This window comes from Canis lupus, chromosome 4 (genome assembly GCF_048164855.1).
Source record: "Canis lupus baileyi chromosome 4, mCanLup2.hap1, whole genome shotgun sequence".
Taxonomy (NCBI): Eukaryota; Metazoa; Chordata; class Mammalia; order Carnivora; family Canidae; genus Canis; species Canis lupus.
In genome coordinates this window covers 68335647-68354599 of record NC_132841.1, presented here as the reverse complement: position 1 = coordinate 68354599, position 18953 = coordinate 68335647, and the positions used below count along the sequence as shown (strand labels likewise).

Sequence of the window (18953 nt, the reverse complement as noted above, 5' to 3'; positions counted from 1 at the left end):
TAGGACTTTTGATGAACCCAGTCTTTTATTTTTACTTTTCATTGTTAAAAGGAAACTTGAAGAGAATGTAAGAGGCAGAGGAATGTCTCCTATTCAATCCTGTGATCCTGAAGCAAACATTTCTCAATCCTATTACTATGAAAGGGAAGCATTATTAGGTCTATTTGGAGCCAGGCTTGGTCTCTGGAAAAACTCTTTTATGGGTAAGATAGCCAATCAAAAAGCTTATATGAAGAAATTCATTACAGTGCCAGGTTGATTTATTGGGGATATGTTTTCAGATTTGAACTGAAAATGTTTTGGGATTGTTTTTACTTTATTTTTTCTCTATTTTTAATTGACTGGGACTCTTGAAGAGACTTCATCAAATAAGTGGTTTCTAGAATGGAAAATTGCTTAAGGTGAGATCTTTTCAGCAAGTAGGGTTTCCTATTCTTTCTACTGCCAGATTTGAAGACTTCCAGGTATATCATTCTACCAGCTACTAAATTTTTAGTATGTTGATTTTCAAAAAGCAAATGCAGTCTTCAACTCTGAAGTATGTCTTAAGAAAACACAATAAAATTGAGAGAAGAAAATCATAATCACACTATAAACACTATTTTATAATCTGTTTTTAATGTAAAAACACATGAAAAATTTTAATGGATTTAAGTATTATTTTATTTTATTTATTGATTTGAGAGAGGAGAAAATTAGGAAGAGAGAGAGCACCAGCAGGGGGAGGGGCAGAGGGAGAGAGAATCTCAAGCAAACTCCCTCCTGAGCACAGAGCCCAACTCAGGGCTCTATCCTGAGACTCTGGGATCATGACCTGAGCCAGAGGCAGATGATTAACTGACTGAGCCACCCAGATCCCCCTTTTAAGTTTTTTTTAATAGCATTATTTTTTTAAAGATTTTATTTATTCATGAGAGACACACAGAGAGAGATTGGCAGAGATGCAGGCAGAAGGAGAAGCAGACTCTGCCAGGGAGCCCATCAAGGGACTCACAGTCCAGGGTCTCCAGGATCATGCCCTGGGCCGAAGGTGGTTCTAAACCGCTGAGCCACCCAGGCTGCCCTAATAGCATTATTTTTAAGGATGAATGGTTAAATCCTATATTTTTAGTTTATTAGCTTACACATCAAAACAAAATAGTGGCAAACCCAACCATAGCCTTAGTTGAAAGAGCAAACTGCAGAAAAAGTGATCTGTGCCAATGGCTCTAAACTGATGTAATTTCTTTCTTTATTGCCAAAAACTGGTACAAAACCTGGTTTATAGTGGTCATGCAGTAAATGTTGAATTTAATTTTTGTACACATTTTTATTATCATTAAATGTGGGTTCTGTTTTAAGTAAACGAAACTCTCAGTGTTTATCTGGTCTCATTTTTTTGTTTGCTTTACTTATATAGTATGATTTATGAATAGAGTTTGATGTTGCTGTTCATTACTATGATAACAATCATAATCTCACAAACTCCAGACTTTTTAAATGACAATAAGTGGCAAAAGGGATGAATAACTTCCTCAATTGCAGAGTGACATTTCGATGGCTAGCACTGATAGAAAAAGAAATACTGTAATGATAGAAAAAGAAATAACATATGTATTCAGATAAAAAATTGTAATTTTGACTACTTTTTGATCCATGGGAGAGTTTTTAAAGTTACTGGATTTCAGAGATGGATATGTTTAGCTTATCTACAATTCATAAAACATTGTACAATCAAAAAGGAACAGGATTTATATAATTTAGAATCAAGACACTTGTATTTAGGTTCCCCTCTGCAAGGAACTAATGACATCACATAATATTTCTGAGTTTTAGTTTTCTCATTTATAAAGAATTGACAGTATTCCACTGATGACAACATAGGGTTACATCAGGAGTACCAAATGAAGTTATACATGTAGACACATATTTTAAGGTATGATGAAAATTATGGGTATAAGATGTTGCTGTTCTTCATATGGAGGCTGATTTACTGTGATTTTCTATGACCTATGCATGATGGAGAGGGGATTCTTGGTTTGTAGTGTATGTCACTCCATCTCAGAATGAGGTTTCTTTTTGGGGTATGAAAATGTTCCAAAATTGATTGTGGTGATCGTTATGCAGCTTTGTGAATGTAAGAAAAACCACTAAATCTTACACTTTATTTTGTTTTTTAAATTTGAGTATATGGCAGCCCTGGTGGCTCAGCAGTTTAGCACCCCCCTTAGCCCAGGGCATGATCCTGGGGACCCGGGATTGAGTCCCGTGTCGGGCTCCCTGCATGGAGCCTGCTTCTCCCTCTGCCTGTGCATCTCTCTCTCTCTCTCTGTCTCTCGTGGTTAAATAAATAAAATCTTTAAAAATAATAATAAATTTGAGTATAGTTGACACACAATGTTATACTAGTTTTAGGAGTACAGCATAGTGATTTGACAAGTTATACATTATGCCATGTTCACAAGCATAGCTGCCATCTGTCACCATACATCACTATTATAGTATCATTGACCATATCATTTATGCTGTGCCTTTTATTCCCATGACTTACTCGTTTCATGACTGGAAGCTTATATTTCCCACTATCCTTTACCCATTTTGCCCATTCTCCACCCTCCCTCCCATCTAGCAACCATCGGTTTGTTCTCTATATTTAGAGGTCTGATTCTGCTTTTTATTTTTTTATTCATTTGGGGATTTTTCTTTTTTCTTTTTTCTTTTTTTTTTTTTAGACTTCACATATGATTGGAATCACATAGCATTTGCCATTCTCAGTCTTTTATTTCATTTAGCGTAATATCCTCTAGATCCATCCATGTTGTCTCAAATGACATGATCTCATCCTTTTTTATGTCTGCATATATTCCATTGTATGTATGTGTGTGTGTGTGTGTGTGTGTGTGTACATACACACATATCACATCTTCCTTATCCATTCATCTATTAATGGACACTTAGGTTGCTTCTATATCTTGGCTATTGTGAATAATACTGCAATAAATATAGAGGTGCATATATCTTTTCAAATTAGTGTTTTTGTTTTCCTTGCATAAGTACCCAATAGAATTATTGGATTATATGGTATTTCTATTTTTAAATTTTTGAGGACCCTCCATACTTTCAGTGGCTGTTATCAGTTTACATATCCACTGCCAGGGTTCCTTTTTCTTTATATCCTTGCCAATACTTGTTATTTCTTGTCTTTTTGTAAATAGCACACTTTAAATGGATGAACTGACTGGTATATTCATTAAATTTCAATAAAAGTCTTTTATAAAGCTCATCAGTCATACCTGCTGCTAAAGAATTTTAGCTGGATATCTTTTCATATGGATCTCAATAGTCTGGCCATGTTAGTGGGTTTCTATTTTTACACTTTCTTTCTAATGTCTCTCATAATATTACCCTCTGACTTGATAAAGCACCTAAGGAGGCAATCCCATGTACTATTTAAGGGCAAAGGTTTGAGAGCTCAGGTTCAAACCCCAGCTTTGTCACTTTCAAGCTGTATAATGATATTACGGTTACTCTGGTTACTCTCTAGTGAGGATGATAGGAATAACTCTGGTTACTCTCTAGTGAGGATGATAGGAGTAACTCTTCAATTGTGCTGTGATGTACATTCACTGAGTTATTGTAGTACATGACTTGGGCATTGTTTGCCACATATAAGTGTGACTTTTACTATAATGATCCAAATCTAAACTGTGGCCCTACTTGTCATATCTCCAAACTCATTAAAGTTTCTGATAAGCAAAGGGCTCTCCCTTGAGAACTCTATCATTTAACAGTAGAAAACATATGGAAACTTCAAATGAAGACATTTTCCTTAATGATTGCCAAACTCAGATATTTATTCAAGGACTCCCCCCCACCCCGATATGGTTAATTCCTTTAGAAGGCAAAGACACAGGGATCCCTGGGTGGGTCAGCAGTTTAGTGCCTGCCTTCCGCCCAGGGCATGATCCTGGAGTCCTGGGATCGAGTCCCACGTCAGGCTCCCTACGTGGAGCCTGCTTCTCCCTCTGCCTGTGTCTCTGCCTCTCTCTCTCTTTCTCTCTCTCTCTCATGAATAAATAAATAAAATCTTTGAAAAAAAGTAGAAGGCAGAAACAGCTATAGTTCTTTATATATTATTTACTTTTGTGTATGTGTCATGGGAGAACGTATGTTAAATAACATTTTTTCTTGATACATATGTGTGTATATATGTGTAATATATATGTATACATACATATATATGTTAAATAAACATTTTTCTTGATACATATGTGTATGTATGTATAATACAATATGCATATCCAGTATAGCCTTTGTGTGACCCCAGTGAATGTACCTGGCACATAGTGTGTTCAATAAATCCTTGAAAAATAAATGAATTAATGGGCTCAGATAATATGAATTTATCCCCAACTTCAGTAAACCCATGCCCTGGTTCTTAATAGCAAACCTGCTATGATGCTATTATAGCATCATATCAACCATGACCTTGTGTTTATATATTGCATTTTGCTTTTTAAAGCACATTTACATATTATTTTTAATATAATAGCATTATATATGTAAGGTATGTATTTTTTAATTTCAACTATGCATGTCATAATTTCATATGCTTTTATTATACATCGTGCTTAGAAACACTTTGATAAGTTGTATATTAATTCATTTCCTCCTTAGAAGAATTTTATGAGATAAGTTGATAGGTAATATAGTTGTTCTTTCAAAGAAGAAAAAAAATAACCACAACTTCAAGGAACTTAAATAACAGTAGAGTTAGAAAATTTTGGAGTTGAGACAAGAACACAGATTAACATTTCATTTTGTCTTGAGTTACTTGCCCATCCTGGTACTAACCTCTGTGGCCTGAAGGAGGCAGTGCTGTAATTGTCCAGATTTGATACACAGGCTCTCCCTAGAGCCCTTGAACTACTAGGCTGAGAGTGAAGGAGGGAGGATTCTTCAAGTGAAAACGTGGTAGTTTTCAAAAGAGGAATTAGATGCTGAGTTGGCAAAAACAATAGATGAGCATTTTGCCATCTATGTAGCCTTTACTACAATTGCTTATGACTTGACTTTTTATATTTCTATATTTCCATAAATACCTGCTTATGAAATGGTCAGTTCCAGGTTGTCTTATCACCTATTCCTTTCCTTAATGCCCCTATGAGACTATAACCAGACCATACAAAACATTCTTAAAGATTTCGAGCAGTCACGCTTGCTGAATTAAAGGGTTTTTAAAGGGTTTTAGTATTAAATTTGGCAAATTTAATTTCACAATCAGTAAACTTACTGCTTTTATGTAAGAGACAAAAGAAAACAAACAAAAAATGTATGAGAACAAATGGGTAATACTTTTAGAAGTGAATAGAGTAGAAATACAAAGACAGGGATCTTTGAGAAATAAAGAGAATTCCAAATCTTTTTAAGAGAGATAAAAATTTGTTTAAAAGCTGAAAATTTGAAACTAATATGTGTAATATTGAATCAAATAGCAAAAATTCTTGAATATATAGGACCATAAAAGTCACACATTCATGTTTAAATATTATTAGGACCAGAAAAAAATTACTTTATTTTGGAAAATTGTCACTTGTGTAAATTTAAAGCTCCAGGGCAGCCTCGGTGGCTCAGTGGTTTGGTGCCACCTTCGGCCCTGGGGCGTGATCCTGGAGACCCCGGATCAAGTCCCACATCGGGCTCCCTGCATGGAGCCTGCTTCTCCCTCTGCCTGTGTCTCTGCCTCTCTCTCTCTCTCTCTCTCTTTCTCATGAATAAATAATAATAATAAAAATATTTAAAAAAATTTAAAGCTCCATCTATCTCTGAAATGTAGGCTGTTTTTTTTCAGACTTCAAATAAGGAGAAATTAAAATGGAATAGAAATAATTATAACCCGTCAAAAGTCGATTCCAGTTCAGTTTTTTTCTCTTGAAGAAAAACAATATTTTTAGGAGTTGGCTCATCTTGAGTTCTACAATTCCAAGTAGTGTTTTTTTTAAAGATTTTATTTATTTATTCATGAGAGACACACACAGAGAGGCAGAGACATAAGCAGAGAGAGAAGCAGGCTCCCTGTGGGGAGCTCGATGCTGAACTTGATTCCAGGATCACAACCTGAATTAAAGGCAGATGTTCAACCACTGAGCCACCCAGATACCCCTAAGTAGTACTTTTGAATTTACAGTTGGAAAGGATGTTAAAGACCATATTCCATCCTCTTCATTTTATACATAAGGAAAGTGAGGCACAGAAGCATTAATTTATCTAAGTGAGCATACAGCTGGTTATTTTCAAAACTGGCTACCAAATTGCCAAAAGTAATTGATGAGAACTTAGTGCAAAGGGGGAGAAGGAAATACTTTCTCACTTCTTCTTCCGCAAATATTGAACCATTTATGTCCCTTATCATTTCTAGAGGAAAGGGATCAAACATAAAGGAAGAGGAAGGAATTGTAAGGAGAAAAGACACAGCAGGAGAACATGAAGTGTGCTATAGAGGGCTCATCTTCTGATGTGGTATAATAATAATGCTCTTTTCCAAAGAATGAGAACAGAGTCTTGCCTTGTTTCTCCTGTTTAAGATTTAAATTATATGCTTTATTTGCCTCATAAGTATACTTTATGATGGTGCTAGACAGCACCTAGGAATATTTTGAGCTGCAGTCATATGAGACTGGAATGCTTCCAACTTGGCTTTCTTAAAAGTTATAAATACTTTTCCAAACTATTTTCAGATTTTTAAAGGTGTTTAAAATAAAGATTTATACTTTTACTTTCTCCACAAGTCTCTGAATCACTGAACTAATGTCCTCTAACAATTAGAGAAGAAATCTCTCCTCTTGGTCTTAGCCCTCCATCTGAACTTTTATTGAATATCCTCTATTTTTCAGAGAATAATGTTCTCAGGTATTGGAGAACTTTGCTTGAGGATATTTTTTATTATTTCATTCTGAGGAAAATTATTTCATCCATGGTTATTCCAGCTCCAGATGAATTGATCATATAGTTCCTCTGTGCTGTCATCTTTTCCTCATCAGTAGGGGGCACCTGTGGGTTTAAACCAAGACTAAATCATTTTGTTCCAAAAAAGCTCTATTGACTAGATTGTTTCTAGTGTTAACCCTCCTCTCACCCAAGGTAATTTTTGGATTCCCCATAAAAATAATCAATATATAAAAACTATATAAATGAGACTCTCTGTTACCTATTATATTCTCAACCTCTTAACCTGGAATCCAAAACACTTTGTGATCTAAAATTTCCTGATGAAGCCCTGCTTCTCTACTTCTCTATGCATATCAAGTCCTATCATATAACTATGTTCCAGATGTTTGGCACTTTTGTATTTATTCACTTCAATGTCTTTTACTTTAGCCTGAAGCACTACTATGAGTTTTCATGAAATCAAGTTTATGAGATTACAGTTCAATCGCTACCTTTCTATCATTTTTCCATTGAGAAATACTGGCATCTGTACTTAATGTCTGGAAACAATCTCTAAAACTCAGAAGCTCTGAATGAAAATGCTAATCAGAAAATATATTTCCCATTATATTAGAGAAGAACAATTGTTATGTGTTTTATATCATGCCAAAACTCCCCAAGCAATTTTCTAAAATGTCGCTATAATATAAATGCCTATATATAAGGAAGAAACTATATTAGGGTGTAAACACTTAAACCAAATAGCGGTTACTTTATATGAAATAACATATGTAACATACTACAACCTAAACAACTTTTGCATGTTTGCTCTTTATTATATTTCATATTAAAATGTACATTACATATTTAAAATACTATGTTATACTGGGTATATATTGTACCTTATGGATAATTTAAGAGATTTTCAAGGTATATTTTGGCTACATTTTTTTGCTACCTAGAAATTGACTTTAGATTCTAACATCTTGTGACCTATAAAGAGCTGCAACTGATTTGTATTAAAATTACTTAAAAGTATTATCTACCATCTATGATTATGAATTTGCAAACTCCCTGGGGTAAAAACATGTATTATTTTTTCTATTCCTTAGATGTAGTATTCAATCACTATTTACTAACTGAATATAATCCATGGATAAGTGTTACACCCAAGAGAAAATTTTTGTATTGCAAACACTCATAGATTAAGTATGTCCCTAGTCACTTGTTTTATCTATCAAGGTTTCATAGGTGGGCAATGCAAATAGTTTTAATGCAACATTCACCTGAAGCTAATGAACATGATTCTTAGGTGATCTAACTCATTAGACATTAATACTTAAACTTTATTTCAAATAAATAAAATACTATAAACTATATAGTATTTTATAAATAAATAAAATACTATAAACTATATAGTATTTTATCTTTTTACACTTAAATAGCAAGTCCACTGGTTCAATGGAATCAACACACAATATACTAATTCAAATATTTCTAAAATTGGGCTGCTAAAGGAGTCTACTCTCTGGTGAGTATTTACACAGGAAACAAGATCCACACAAGACAGTTTCCCATTTCTAGCCATTTGCTTTTATTTGGTACCATGAGAAACTTAATAATTTGGAGTTGCCATGGGGAAGAGAAAGAACAGCCAGAAGGAAAGGAAAAGAATGAATAATGGACTTGTGAAGAATCACATGGAGATGATTCTCACTAGAGAACAATGAGACATTGTGGTATTACTGTTAAATTATTGCTAAGAGATTTAGAATTCCAAGAAGCTGGAGTCTACTGAGTACTGTGTGAATAATAAGAAAGAAATTGGTCACATTTGGCTTAGGGATATTTTCAGTTAATGATGAAACAAAGTCAATAGGTCATGGGAGTTCCATTATCTTGCATTCAGCTGACCTCTTTTAATGAAGAGCAAAGTATTGATATAGGCCTATCAAAGATGCATGACTGACCCTTGTTCAGAGATTTTAGGGACTAGACATACCAGCTTGATTTCTTTCTGTTTTCCCTCTTGATCTCAGAGGAGTCAAGTCTGTAACTAGAGCTGCAAGAGTAAATTTGGGCAGATGGTTTGAAAGTTTTTTCAGGGGATTTGTTTTGATAATGCAGTGTGGTCAGTGCTGGATCCCTTTCCAAACCTCTGGGCCCCAATAATTTGTCCTGATTTCTTCCAACCCCCTTAATGCTCCTGACTGTGACTCCCTACAATGTTATGCCCTGTGACTTTGTAATTTGTATCTATAAATGTATCTAACCAACTAAGAGTTTTCTAGGAATCAAGAACATGGTCCTGGTGACATTGCTTTGTTGTAGAGGGGTCTCTTTTAGTTCTCCCATCCAAAAGAGCCCTAGCATGGATTTCAGTATTTAAACATTAGTATTGTTATATTTTTTCTAAGGAGTCCTCTACAGAATATCTCCTTAAATTTCTAATGTGTGGTACTCAGACTTTTTGCTTTTAACACTTTAAGCTTTCTAATTATGTTATAACCGTTACAGAACTAAGCTGATCTCTGTTCCAACACTGATACAGATGGATAGGAGATCTTGAGTTTATTCCACCCATCATGTCCTAGGTCAAATTTTCTTTCTTTCCCCTTCCCTTATCACTGTTAGTTACTCAGAGCTCTACCCTTTCTTTCAGGGAGATACAAGAGTCCTAAGCTCATAGGGGGAGATTAATCTAAATAGGGTAGATAAGATGGGGATTGAGCAAGTTTTGAATGCACATAGGCATCATTCCTGCTGGACTACCCTGCTGTCTATCATCAGTGAGAAGGGCAACTAAGGTAGCTCTTCAGAGCAGGTGTTGTGCATTTAGTTCCCAGTAGATGTAGACTAAAATGTGTCTGAGCACTGAAAACATGAGACAGGCACTGGCTCTCCTCCCAGATGCTGTTTCTCACTAGTCCCTGTGATACTCTATGCCACAAACAATTGTCCAGGCAAATTGTTCAGTATCTAAACTCCAATTCCCAGTATTCTGATCATTTCTCTCCCCTCTATCCTCCACCCTGTGGAATCTTTACCTAGTTTGGGAATCTGTGTGTGTGTGTGTGTGTGTGTGTGTGTGTGTTGAGGAGGGGACTTGAATCTTCTAAATATTTTCTGCCCCTCTTTTGGCTTTGGAACTTGAGAGCCCAGAATTTGTTAACCTTTGTTATCTGATTTTGAACTGCCAGGTATAGGAGTCCTGAATCATAGTGGACTGAATGGAGCTCAATAGTTAACACTTCAAAATGGTAACACCTTGGTCCTTACTTTTGACTTTAAATAAAAGGGCTACTTGTGGAAAGTGTTTAGCATGCACACTCTGAATTTAGGATGCAGCATGGATGCCGCATATCACTGCCTTACCAATCACCGACTACTATGCAATTGCTTGTTTGTCAATCTTTCTCCCACACCAGACTAAATGTGGTGTTTTTATTGAATTTTGAAACTTAAAAATTGTGGTAAAATATACATAATATTCACATTGTAGAGCCATGAGTACTACCACCCTCCATAGAACTCTTCATCTTCCCAAACTGAAGCCCCAGATCCATTAAACAATAATTCCCCACTCTCGACTCCTCCTCTTCCCATCCCCTGGCAACCACCAATCTTTCTATGTCTATGAATTTGACTACTCTTAGGTACTTTATGTAAGTGGGGTCATGCAATAGTTGTCCTTTTGTGTGTGGTTTGTTTCATTTAGCATAGTCTTTAAGGTTCATCCATTTTGTTGTATGTCAACTTTTCTTCCTTTTTAAGACTGATTATTATTCCATTGTATGTGTATACCACATTTTGTTTATCCTTTCATCTGTTGATGGACATCTGGGTTGCTTCTACCTTTGGCTATTGTGAATAATACTGCTATGAACATAAGTGTGTAAATATCTGTTCAAGTCCCTGTTTCAATTCACTTGGGTATATATCCAGAAGTGGAGTTGCTGCACTATATGGTAAGTCATTTTTAATTATTTGAGGAACTGGCCACTATTTTCCACAGTGGTTGTACCATTATATATCTCTGCAGCAATACAGAAGGGTTCCAGTTTGTTTGTTTTTTAGGGTTTTTTTTGTATATATATATATATATATATACACATATATATATTTTTGGAGTTCAATTTGCCAACATATACTGCTTGTCCCGTCAGGTGCCCCCCTCAGTGCCTGTCACCCAGTCACCCCATCCTCCTTCCCACCTCCCCTTCCACTACCCCTTGCTCGTTTCCCAGGGATATTTGTCTCTCATGGTCTGTCAACCTCACTGATATTTCCCACTCATTTTCTCTCCTTTCCCCTTTATTCCCTTTCATGAATTTTTCTTAATAATAAATTTATTTTTTTATTGGTGTTCAATTTGCCAACATACAGAATAACACCCAGTGCTCATCCCATCAAGTGCCCCCCTCAGTGCCCGTTACCCACTCACCCCCACCCCCCCGCCCTACTCCCCTTCTACCACCCCTAGTTCATTTCCCAGAGTTAGGAATTTTTATGTTCTGTCTCCCTCTCTGATATTTACCACCCATTTCTTCTCCCTTCCCTTCTATTCCCTTTCACTATTATTTATATTCCCCAAATGAATGAGAACATATAATGTTTGTCCTTCTCCGATTGACTTATTTCACTCAGCATAATACCCTCCAGTTCCATCCACGTTGAAGCAAATGGTGGGTATTTGTCATTTCTAATGGCTGAGTAATATTCCATTGTATACATACACTTCAGCTTCTTTATCCATTCATCTTTCGATGGACACCGAGGCTCCTTCCTCAGTTTGGCTATTGTGGACATTGTTGCTATAAACATTGGGGTGCAGGTGTCCTGCCGTTTCACTGCATCTGTATCTTTGGGGTAACTCCCCAGCACTGCAAATGCTAGGTCATAGGGTAGTTCTATTTTTGACTCTTTGAGGAACCTCCACGCAGTTTTCCAGAGTGGCTGCACCAGTTCACATTCCCACCAACAGTGCAAGAGGGTTCCCCTTTCTCCACATCCTCTCCAACATTTGTTGTTTTCTGTCTTGTTAATTTTCCCCATTCTCACTGGTGTGAGGTGGTATCTCATTGTGGTTTTGATTTGTATTACCCTGATGGCCAGTGATGTGGAGCATTTTCTTAAGTGCGTGTTGGCCATGTCTATGTCTTTGGTGAAATTTCTGTACATGTCTTCTGCCCATTCCATGTTTGGATTGTTTGTTTCTTTGCTGTTGAGTGTAATAAGTTCTTTATAGATCTTGGATACTAGCCGTTTATTTGATAGGTCATTTGCAAATATCTTCTCCCATTCTGTAGGTTGTCTTTTAGTTTTGTTGACTGTATCTTTTGCTGTGCAGAAGCTTTTTATCTTGATGAAGTCCCAATGGTTCATTTTTGCTTTTGTTTCCTTTGCCTTTATGGATGTATCTTGCAAGAAGTTGCTGTGGCCAAGTTCAAAAGGGTGTTGCCTGTGGAAAAATCCTCTAGGATTTTGATGGATTCCTGTCTCACATTTAGATCTTTCATCCATTTTGAGTTTATCTTTGTCAATGGTGTAAGAGTCTAGTTTCATTCTTCTGCACATGGCTGTCCAATTTTCCCAGCACCATTTATTGAAGGGACTGTCCTTTATCCAGTGGATAGTCTTCCCTGCTTTGTCGAATATTAGTTGACCATAGAGTTGAGGGCCCATTTCTGGGTCCTCTGTTCTGTTCCATTGATCTATGTGTCTGTTTTTGTGCCAGTACCACACTGTCTTGATGATCACAGCATTGTAGTACAACCTGAAATCTGGCATTGTGATGCCCCCAGATATGGTTTTCTTTTTCAATATTCCCCTGGCTAGTCGGAGTCTTTTCTGATTCCACACAAATCTTAAGATGATTTGTTCCAACTCTCTGAAGAAAGTCCATGGTATTTTGATAGGGATTGCATTGAATGTGTAAATTGCCCTGGGTAGCATTTCCATTTTCACAATATTCATTCTTCCAATCCATGAGCATGGAATATTTTTCCATCTTCCTCCATTTCTTTCAGAAGTGTTCTGTAGTTTTCAGGGTATAGATCCTTTACCTCTTCGGTTAGGTTTATTCATAGGTATCTTATGCTTTTGGTGCAATTATAAATGGGATTGACTCCTTAATTTCTCTTTCTTCAGTTTCATTGTTAGTGTATAGAAATGCCACTGATTTCTGGCCATTGATTTTGTATCCTGCCACACTGCCGAGTTGCTGTATGAGTTCTAGCAACTTGGGGTGGAGTCTTTTGGATTTTCTATGTACAGTATCATGTCATCTGCAAAGAGGGAGAGTTTGACTTCTTTGCTAATTTGAATGCCTTTTATTTCTTTTTGTTGCCTGATTGCTGAGGCTTGGACTTCTAGTACTATGTTGAATAGCAGTGGTGAGAGTGGACATCCCTGTCGTGTTCCTGATCTTAGGGGAAAGGCTGCCAGTGTTTACCCATTGAGAATGATATTTGCTGTGGGCTTTTCATAGATGGCTTTTAAGATGCTGAAGAATGTTCCCTCTATCCCTACATTATGAAGAGTTTTGATCAGGAATAGATGCTGTATTTTGTCAAAAGCTTTCTCTGCTTCTATTGAGAGGATCATATAGTTCTTTTTTTTTTTCTTTTGTTGGTATGATCTATCACGTTGTTTGCTTTATGAGTGTTGAACCAACCTTGCATCCCAGGGATAAATCCCACTTGATCATGGTGAATAATATTTTTAATGTACTGTTGGATCCTATTGGCTAGCATATTGTTGAGAATTTTTGCGTCTGTGTTCATAGGGATATTGGTCTATAATTCTCCTTTTTGATGGGGTCTTTGTCTGGTTTTGGAATTAAAATGATGCTGGCTTCATAAAATGAGTTTGGAAATATTCTACCTCTTTCTATCTTTTGGAACAGCTTTAGTAGAATAGGTATGTTTCCTCTTTAAATGTTTGATAGAATTCCCCTGGGAAGCCATCTGGCCCTGGACTTTTGTGTGTTGGGAGGTTTTTGATGACTGCTTCAATTTCCTCCCAGGTTATTGGCCTGTTCAGGTTTTCTATTTCTTCCTATTGCAGTTTTGGTAGTTTGAGGTTTTCCAGAAATGTGTCCATTTCTTCTAGATTGCCTAATTTATTGGCATATAGCTGCTCATAATATGTTTTTAAAATCGTTTGAATTTCCTTGGTATTGGTTGTGATCTCTCCTTTTTCATTCATGATCTTATTTTTTTAATTTTTATTTTATTTTTTCAAAGATTTTATTTATTTATTCATGAGACACACACACACACGCAGAGAGAGAGAGAGAGAGAGAGAGAGAGAGAGAGAGGCAGAGACACAGGCAGAGGGAGAAGCAGGCTCCACTCAGGGAGCCCAACATGGGACTTGATCCCGGGTCTCCAGGATCAGGCCCTGGGCTGAAGGTGGCAGTAAACCGCTGAGCCACCAGGCTGTCCTCATTCGTGATTTTATTAATTTGAGTCTTTTCTCTTTTGTTTTTAAGAAGGCTGGCTAATGGCTTCTCTATCTTATTAATTCTTTCAAAGAACCAACTCCTGGTTTTGTTGATCTGTTCTACAGTTCTTCTGGTCTTTATTTCATTGAGTTCTGCTTGAATCTTTATTAACTTTCTTCTTCTGCTTGGTATAGGTTTTATTTGCTGTTCTTTCTCTAATTCCTTTAGGTGCAAGGTTAGCTTGTGTATTTGAGTTTTTTCCAATTCTTTGAGGGATGCTTGTATTGTGATGTATTTCCCTCTTAGGGCTGCTCTTGCTGTATCCCAAAGATTTTGAACGGATGTATCTTCATTCTCATTAGTTTCCATGAATATTTTTAATTCTTCTCTAATTTCCTGGTTGACTCTTTCATCTTTTGGCAGGATGCTCTTTAACCTCCACGTGTTTGAGTTTCTTCCAAATTTCTTCTTGTGATTGAGTTCAAGTTTCAAATCCTTATGGTCTGAAATTATGTAGGGGACAGTCCCAATCTTTTGGTATCAGTTGAGACCTGATTTGTGACCCAGTATGTGGCGTATTCCGGAGAAAGTTCCATGTGCACTTGAGAAGAATGTGTATTCAGTTGTGTTTGGATATAAAGTTCTGTAAATATCTGTGAAATCCATTTGGTCCAGTGTATCATTTAAAGCTCTTGTTTCTTTGGAGGTGTTGTGCTTAGAGGATCTGTCATTTACAGAAAGCGCTGTGTTGAAGTCTCCCAGTATTAGTGTATTATTATCTAAGTATGTCTTTATTTTGGTTATTGATTGATATACTTAGCAGCTCCCACACTAGGGGCATAAATATTCATGATTTTTAGGTGCTCTTGTTGGATAGATCCTTTAAGTATGATATAGTGTCCCTCTTCATCTCCTACTACAGTCTTTGGGATAACTTTAATTTATCTGTTATAGGATTGCTACCCCTGCTTTCTTTTGAGGACCATTTGAATGGTAAATGGTTCTCCAACCTTTCATTTTTGCGCTGTAAGTGTCCTTAGGTCTAAAATGAGTCTCTTGTAGACAGCAAATAAATGGGTCTTGCTTTTTTATCCAGTCTGAAACCCTGTGTCTTTTGATGGGATCATTAAGGCCATTCACATTCAGAGTTACTATTGAAAGATATGAATTTACAGTCATCATAATACCTATTCAGTACCTGTTATTGTGGATTATTTCTTTGGGCATCCTCTTTCTTTTACAGAGTCCCCCTTAATATTTCTTGTAGAAAAAAAAATATTTCTTGTAGAGCTGGTTGGGTGATCACATATTCTTTCAGTTTCTATCTTGGAAGATCTTTATATCTCCTTGTATTCTGAATGAGAGCCTTGCTGGATAAAGTATTCTTGGCTGCATGTTCTTCTCATTCAGGACCCTGAATATATCCTGCCAGCCCTTTCTGGCCTGCCAGGTCTCTGTAGAGAGATCTGCTGTTAATCTAATATTTCTCTCCATATAAGTTAGGGGTCTCTTGTCTCTTGCTGCTTTAAGGATTATCTCTTCAGCTTTGGAATTAGAAGTTTCACTATAAAATGTCAAGGTATTGAACAGTTTTTACTGATTTTGGAAGGGGGGGACCTCTTTATCTCCTGGATCTGAATGCCTGTTTCCCTCCTCAAATTAGGGAAGTTCTCAGCTATGATTTGTTCAAATATGCTCTCTGGCCCTCTGGCCATCTCGGTGCCCTCTGGAACCCCAATTAAACGTAGATTTTTCCTTCTGAGGCTGTCATTTATTTCCCTTAACCTTTCCTCATGGTCTTTTAATTGTTTTTCTCTTTTTTCCTCAGCTTCCTTCCTTGCCATCAACTTGTCTTCTATGTCACTCACTCTTTGTCCTACCTCATTAACCCTCATCATTAGTACCTCCAGTTTGGATTGCATCTCATTTAATTGATTTTTAATTTCAGCCTGATTAGATCAAAATTCTGCAGTCATGAAGTCTCTTAATTCCTTTATGCTTTTTTCCAGAGCCACCAGTTGCTTTATAATTGTGCTTCTATATTGGCTTTCTGACATAGACTTGTAATCCAAATTCTGTAACTCTGTAGTAGAGAGTACTGTTTCTGATGCTTTCTTTTGTGGTGAGTTCTTCTTTCTAGTCATTTTGTTCAGTGCAGAGTGGCTGTATGAGTGCACTGTGTCAAGAATATCAACCACAACCTAAGTAAATCTCACCCTAGATAATTCTTGTTGGAAGTGAAAACCCTTCTCTCTTTAGTGTTCCAGGTGTCTCTCTTTAAATCTCAGGTCGAACTCATAGATTTTCAGGATGACTTGAAAGTTATCTAAGTTGTAACTTAGATAAGTTAGTGGGGCCAGGTGAATTGGGGACCCTACTCTTCCACCATATTGCCCCATCCCCTCCAGAAGTGTTCCAGTTTTATCATATTCTTGCCAGCCATTACTTTCTTAGTTTCTTCTTAGTTTTTGTAATAATAGCCATTCTAATGGCTATTACTTTCTTCTTCTTTCTTCTTAGTTTTTGTATTAATAGCCATTCTAATGGCTGTGACAAAATGATTCTTAATGACTAGAATGATATCTGCATCTTCATACTACCATCATCTGGCACATGTGCTTGATTCATAGATATCTAACAAATATTTATTGAACTATTCTAGATGATTCTAGTTATATTCATTTTAGTGAACTATGTTATTCAGGGATTTCGGTTAATTCTAAGAAAGAATTTCCTGATAAGATGTGCTGGCACACTCTCACCTCTTAATTAAGTTCCATTCCTAAGTAGGATGTATATGCAACAGGGAAGGTTTTAAGAATTATTTGTTAAGTGAAGAAATGATCATATCAAATATGTCAATGGTTTCTTTTACTTGTGGGTGGACCTTTGTTTTGGAATGATAACTTGATTATTTTATGTATGTGAATGTGAAACAATTAGCTACTTTTTGTTCTTGGAACACATATCATCCTTTCTGAAATTACTTAATATGCTTAAAATAAGATGAAAGAAATCAGGAAGGTGAATAAATTTACATAGGAGTAAAGAGGACCCTGGGAGCAAAGATATGGAGATATTAGATTGCTTTTTCCTTGAAGTTCAACATTATTAGAACCCATGGTTTTAATGCCAAGAATTAGACACCAAGTTTCCCCAGATGTCTGGGACATAACTCCAGGGCCTCCGTTTTCCTGGGAGAAGGCTGGAAACCCTGGATCTATTCTATATATACTTCTTGAGAGTAGGCATGTGTGTGTGTGTGTGTGTGTGTGTGTGCACATACCAAAAATAATCAGTTTCTGAAAAACTGTTACATTGGATACCCAGGCTAGATGCAGGGACATATTCTGAGAAATGTGTTTTTCCAGTAAGAGCAGAGAAGAGAATCTTTTATCTTCATTGCATTGGGACTCACATAGGCTCTGGGATCTTAGATTTTGGTGGCAATAAATGCCCTAGTCATTACGAATTTGGGCAGCAAACCAGGACTGTATTGGGTTTCTACTATGCTGTACTAGGGATCAGGCAGGCCTTAGATCACCAGCGAACTCTCAGCAGGGAAAAAGCATTGTGACAAGTTGTTCTACTGCTTGTTCCCAGCAGCATCACCAGGTGCCAGAGCTGTCCATGAGGATAGAGGCAGCAGAGTACAAGAGATAAGGAAAGACAGATCTCTAAATCTAAATATGTTGTGCATAACTCCTGGTTTTGGATTTCAGTGTCTTTGTAAGCAATATGGGTGTGATGATAGCTCCTTCTCATTGGTTTGTTGTGAAGATTAAAGAAACAAATACATGTGAAAGACTCATAATGGTGCCTTTATATAACAGTTCTCAGTAATGCTAGATAGGAGATACAAAAAACAGAAACCCTATAGGGAGTTGACTAAATTTTCTACTTTTTCCTCTATTAGTATCTAGAATCACATATGAGACTGAGTGCTTTATTATGGGATTCAAGATTTTGTGGGAGAGAGGACTATGTATACTTTTATTCAAATATTATAAGGAGCATGAATGTCATTTTTTACCCTAATTTGGTGATATTGAACATGTTTCTTTCCATGTTTCCTTGTAGGTGTCCTTATCAGTTTATCTAAAGCATGTCCCAAATTGTCTTGTTAGCTGATATTTCTATCAGATGATAACTATTCTCAAACCACCCAGGCTAAAAGCGGATCATCTTGTGTCAAATTCTTTCTTTTTCCCTTGGTGTCCACATCCAGTCATTCACCAAACACTCTCAGTTTTTTCTTCATAATGATCCTTGAGTCTATCCTTTCATCTCTGTTCTCACCTTTATTTGTCCAGCTAGTCCAGACAAATTCCCAATGAGCTGCATATGCTCAAGTGCCACAGGACAGGAATAGATTTTATGAGCTTGTGTTGAGCTGGGAGCAAACAGGGCTGTTCCCTGGCAAAACTTGAAGTAGGTAAAGTTTAGCTTTGGCACCTTGCATTTGCCAGCCTATGCCCAGAGATGAAAAAAGCTGACTTGGCTTCTGGCCAGGACTGCACATCAGTAAGGAAATTCTCTATTAATTCAGTACTTGCTAATGACATCCCATTCAGCTATAGAAAGAAGGTAAGAATCTAAG

At 36.7% G+C, this 18953-nt stretch overlaps 2 long non-coding RNA genes across 2 annotated transcripts in view; one reads left to right on the top strand and one right to left on the bottom strand.

Annotated features, from left to right (window-relative positions):
- LOC140632590 (uncharacterized) overlaps nucleotides 1-18953 on the top strand; it is a 100233-nt gene that overhangs the window by 12889 nt on the left and 68391 nt on the right. The window lies entirely within an intron of this gene.
- The window catches only part of LOC140632589 (uncharacterized), a 105659-nt gene continuing 91930 nt past the window's right edge, over nucleotides 5225-18953 (bottom strand). Inside the window, exon 3 of the long non-coding RNA XR_012030193.1 lies at nucleotides 5225-7029. This is a non-coding gene — a long non-coding RNA (uncharacterized lncRNA). The remainder of the gene's footprint in view (nucleotides 7030-18953) is intronic.